Source organism: Piliocolobus tephrosceles, chromosome 9, assembly GCF_002776525.5.
Source record: "Piliocolobus tephrosceles isolate RC106 chromosome 9, ASM277652v3, whole genome shotgun sequence".
Classification (NCBI taxonomy): Eukaryota; Metazoa; Chordata; class Mammalia; order Primates; family Cercopithecidae; genus Piliocolobus; species Piliocolobus tephrosceles.
The window spans coordinates 75,775,673-75,781,672 of NC_045442.1; positions in this window are offsets into that span (position 1 = coordinate 75,775,673).

Consider the following 6,000-nt stretch of genomic DNA (forward strand, 5'->3'; position numbering starts at 1 on the left):
TGCTTCTAAAATACAGAGTGCCCACCGGCCTCTGTCCCTGACACCAACATCCTGCTCCAATCTGTTATCTGCTTGTGCCTGAGTTTGTGCAATATCCTCCTCATTGAGCTTCCTGCCTCTTCTCTTGCCTGCCCCCACGACCCCTACAATGTATTTTATACCCAACAGTGAGAATAGTATCTGTAAAGCAGTGCAATCTATAGGTTATGACCGATTAATGAGTTGTGAAATCAATTTAATGGGTCTTGATCAGATTTTTATTTGAATGAAATGGAAGAATTGAATCTATCAGAATACATGGTACAAAGTATTGTTTTGTGATACTTTTGTGTCATTTAAAAAAAGACATTCACTTGTATACATATTTAATATGCCTGATCATGATATACGATGTATTTCTTAAGCCAGAGGCCCCAGCCCACAGGCCACAGACCAGTACCAATCCGTGGCCTGTTAGGAACCCGGCCGCACAGCAAGAGGTGAGTGGCAGGAAAGAAGCAAAACTTCATCTGTATTTATAGTGGCTCCCCATCGCTCTCATTACTGCTGAGCTCTGCCTCCTGTCAGACCAGTGACAGCATTAGATTCTTACAGCAGGACAAACCCTCTTGTGAACTGCACATGCGAGGGGTGTAGGTTGCAGGCTTCTTATGAGAATCTAATGCCTGATGATCTGTCACTGTCTCCTATTACCCCCATGTTAGGAATATATGAATTAAAAAATAAAAGATTGATCAGATTATTTGAAGAAAAAACTCATCATATTCCATATCCAGATGGGACTGTCTAGTAGCAAAAATAAATAAATAAAATAAAAATAAAAAAATAAAAAAACAAGCTCAGAGCTCCCGCCGATTCTACATTATGGTGAGTTGTATAATTATTTCACTATATGTTATAATGTAATAGTAATAAAAATGAAGTTCACAATAAGTGTAATAATGTGATTGAATTATCCCAAAACCATCCCCATCACCCACACTGTCCCTGGAAAAACTGTCTTCCATGAAATCGGTCCTTGGTGCCAAAAAGGTTGGGGACTGCTTTTGTTTTGTTGTTTTATTTTACTTCGTTGTATTTTTTTTTTAATTTTAATTTTTTCCTAGATGGAGTCTCGCTCTGTCACCCAGGCTGTAGTGCAGTGGTGTGATCTCGGCTCACTGCAACCTCCACCTCCCGGGTTCAAGCGATTCTCCTGCCTCAGCCTCCTGAGTAGCTGGGACTACAGATGCTTGCCACCATGCCCAGCTAATTTCTGTATTTTTAGTAGAGATGGGATTTTGCCATGTTGGTCAGGCTGCTCTTGAACTCCTGACCTCAAGTGATCTGCCTGCTTCGGCCTCCCAAAGTGCTGGGATTACAGGTGTGACCACCATGCCTGGCCTATTTTTGCTGTTTTTTATTTCATTTAATGATCCTATAACAATGATCTACCAAGCTTCTGTGTTCTGGTGAAGGCTAATGATTTACTAGCTGACCTGAGCTTTGGTCATTTCTCTTCTCCCTGCCTCTCCCTCCTTCCACAGTGATGACTCCCCTCTCCTTGCACCCTGCCTACTGCTTTATTAGGGAGAAGGCCAATCTTGCTGATCCCGTGCCAGGGTGCAGTCTTGGCACCATGCTCCATGGGGCCTGCTGGGTGGGCTCCAGGGTTTGCACTTTCACCCACCATGCATGAACACGTATCCTTCCCTAAAGCCCCTTCCTTGGTGGGCTCTGACTCTAGAAGCTCAGCAAATCTCTCCTGGAACCTTTGAGTAAAGGGGTCTATGCTGTGCCTACTTTCCAGGGCTGGATGAGGATCTAATTAAAATAGGGGATGTGGACTTTCGTTGATGGCCCTGAGGCTCTATCTGCTCACTTGCAAGTGACATAGCCATGAGCAGAAAGCCATTCTAGGAGGAATGGAGAGGGTTAATTGGTACAAAAATATAGTTAGAATGAATAAAATCTGGCATTTGAAAGAACGACAGAGTGACGACAGTCAACAATCATTTATTGTACATTTAAAAATAACTAAAAGAGCATAATTGGAAGGTTTGCAACATGAAGAAATGATAAATGCTTGAGGGGATAGATACCCTTTTTACCCTGATGTGATAATTATGCATTGTATGCCTGTATCAAAATATCTCATGTACCCGACAAATATAAACTCCAACTATGAACTCATAAAAATAAAACATAAAAAATAATAAAATAAAGCCATTCAAGTCTTCTCTCAGCTACGCCTGAGCATAGCTGAGAGCGCCTGAGCCTGGCCCTGCCCTCCCAGCCTCCGAGGCTACTAAGAAGGCTCTTTGATTTATTCAGCCACTCTGGCCTGCCCCCTTTCTTTTTGGATTGCCAGATTTAGCAAAACAACAACAAATCAAAAAGCAAAAAACAAGGATGCCCAGCTAAATTTGAGTTTCAGATAAACAACGGATAACTTTTTGTAGTAGAAATGTGTCCCATGCAATATTTGGGAGATTCTTATACAAAAAATGTTTTTTGTTGTTTATCTGAAATTACATTTTAACTGAGTGTCCTGTATTTTGTCTGGCAGCCCTACTTCTGGAGTTTCCTCAGTTTGCCTTGGGTCATCACTTAAACCATCCTGCACCTTGGTTTCAGTTTCTGAAAATGGAAAGCACAGTAGGTAACGCTCAAGAAAGTCAGGAGACTGGGAAAAAAAAGTGCTTGGGATAGTAGGAAAAAGTGTGATACATGCATGAGGTTGAGCAGCTCTCATTCTATAGATTAACAACCCCCAAGAGATGTGGAGATGGGACCTATGTCCTCCACCCGCCCCAGCAAAGCTTCCCACCTAAACTCCTCCACCCTCTTGTAGAACCCCTGCTTGGCCAACCTCTTGCCATTGGCCACACCACTTCCCATACTCTGTGCGCAACTGCCTGCAAGCCCCATCAGTCCCTTATACTTTTGCATGAGGGCACTGTCACTTTCTCCACCTTGAGACTTGCAATCAGCCCGAATGGCTAAGCATTAGGATTACCACATGTCTTGGTTTGCTCAGTACAGTCCAGACTCAGGCCTGTTATTCTGGGGTGAATGACAAATTAATAATGCTTCCTTTCACTTTCAAAAGTGGACAATAAATTGTATGATGACTTGTCACCACCTTGCCCTCTTAGTTCCTTAACTACCTCATCTCTAGGGACTGTTACTTCCACTGTACTCCAGTCCTCAAACTACCCCTGGCCACCTGCAGAACCGCCCCACCTCTGACACTGAAAAATGCAAACATCTCTCTTTGATCATAACTCCACTCCATCCAACTCCTCTTATTTCTATTTAAAAATATTTTTTTCTCATTTACCTTACATGCCTTGGTACATTTTGTCAATTACTTTTGTCAGCATCCCATTAGTCCCATTGGCCTGGCCTAGAGGAGCCACCCCACTTGCCTGGAAAATGTCCAGTGTAGATTCATCCATTCTCTGTCTTCTCCACACTGGCCTTGGCTGTCAAGGGCTGCTGGAGAACCTTGCACAGTCACACAGGCTGGGGCCATTACATTCTTGGTCTCCAGCTTCACTGGCTCTCAGCAGAGTTCAGCAAGCCTCCAGATCTCTCTTCATGCTTCTCAAAGGCTATTTTAAACTTTTTTCGCAGTTTTTTGTTTTTGTTTTTGTTTTTACAATTTTGTATCCCACTATCTTTTCATCCATCTGGGGAGGTGACTTTGTCTTTCCTATCAGAGACTAAAGAGAAGCCATTGAATGGATGGTTTCTCAACGTTCTGCCACAAACCTTTCTACTTACCTGTGTTGGGATCCATTTTGGGGGACCTCTTCATGTGTTTGGGAATGCTTTCTTCCCTATCAATCATCCCATATCTTCAACCCTCCCCTCTTTCCTGTCCCCTCATAAGCAATGGAGCATCCCTGGATCTCTACCAGCTAAGGAAAATCCTTCCACTTCTCCAGCTACTCTTTCTGTCACTTCACAACCAAACTTGTATGAGTTTTCTACACTTGCTGTTTTCCCATCTCAGCCATTCACTCATCCCCATATCTTCTGGACCTCACTCCTACTCCCACCACTCCACTGAGAATGCTTTGAGGAAAGTCAAGATTGTCCCCTCTGATGTTAAATTTCCCAGTTCACTGGCCACACCAGCTCTGACCTGAGCAGTATTTGACACTGCCGTTCACTCAGCCTGGAACTGCCTTGGCCTCTGATACAGTTTGAATATTTGTCCCTCCAAACTGCATGTTGAAATATAATCCCTGATGTTGGAGGCAGGACCTGGTGGAAGGTGTTTGGATCATGGGAGTGAATCCCTCATGAATGGCTGTGTCCCATCCTTATATTAATGAGTGAGTTCTCATTACGTGAGATCTCATGTTTTAAAAGAGCCTAGCACCTTCCCCTCTTCTTGCTCCATCTCATTCTCTCTCTTGCTCTGTGACACACTGGCTCCCATTTGCCTTCCGCCACAATTATGAACTTCCTGAGGCTCCACCAGAAGCAGATGCTGGCCCTATGCTTCATGTACAGCCTGCAGAACTGTGAGTCAAATAAACCTCATTTCTTTACAAATTACCCAGTCCCTAGTGTGACTTTATAGCAATGCAAACAGACTAACACAGTTTCCTCCTCTCTGACCACTGCCTGGCAATATCCTTTGCAGGCCCTGTTCTTCCAAGCCTTAAATGTTGGTTCTTCAGGATACTGAAATCTCTCAGAGGTACCTTACCCACTTTCATTGTTCCAATGACCTTTGTGTTGGTGAATCCTGTATTGGTTTTCTGTAGCTGCTATAACAAACAGAAACCAAGGTGTTTGCAGGGCTGCCCAGCAGAAGCTCCAGAGGAGAATCCATTCCTTGTCCCTTCTAGCTTCTTGGTGGCTGTTGACATTCCTTGACATGCCAGCTTGTGACCTCATCAGTCTGCCTCTGTGGCCACGTCACCTCTTCCTCTGTATGTCTGTTCTCCTTTGAGTATCTTTTAAAAGGACATTTGTCATTGGGTTTAGGGCCCACCCAGATAATCCAGGATGAGCTCACCTTAAGAGCCTTAATTATATGTGCAAAGAAGCTTTCCAGGGATTTGAGGACAGACAGAGAGGTTCCAGGGATTTCACGTGGATATCCTTTGAAGGGACCTACTATAACTCCCCTGTCAATTATAAATTATAAATTTCTCTGATATGCTCCATTTGCATATCAGAGAAAACCTCAAACTAATTATATCTTAAACGATATAGAAGTTTTTTTCTAATATAGAAGCAACCTGGAAACAGGCCTCTAGTGCCAGTGTGAAAGTTCCATGTGTCATCAGGGCCCAATTTCCAAGCTTTGCTTCTCTTCTCTTCTCTTCTTTCCTTTCCCTTCCCTTCTTTTCTTTCTCTCCTTCCTTCCTTCCTTCCTTCCTTCCTTCCTTCCTTCCTTCCTTCCTCTCTTTCTCTCTTTCTCACTCTGTAACCCAGGCTGAAGTGTAGTGGCATAGTCACGGCTCACTGCAGCCTGGACTTCCTGGGCTCAGGTGATTCTCCTGCCTCAGCCTCCCGAGTAGCTGGGAAAACAGGCATGTGTCTGACTAATGTGTCTGATAGCTATGTCTGACTAATTTTTTGGTATTATTGATAGAAATGGGTTTTGCCATGTTGCTCAGGCTGGTCTGAAATTCTTGGTTCAAGTGATTCACCTGCCTCAGCCACCTAAAGTGGTGGGATCACAGGTGTGATCCACCATGCCCGGCCCTAAGTTCCAAGCTTTCTGTTCCATATCCTATGCACTAGTTTTGTCCTTAAAGTCATCTCATGGCCCAAGATGGCTTTTGGAGCTCCAGCCATTATGTTGGGATAACTTGGAGGTCAGAACGTAGTCACACGGCCATACCTAATTGTAAGGGAATATGGGAGATGTAGACTTTTGTTCCAGGTCGAATGTATCCATTTAACAACCAGGGTTCTTATTCTAATAGGAAAAGAAGAACGATGTTGAGATAGATAATGCACATTTCTATAATTAACAGCTTCTGAGTTCAA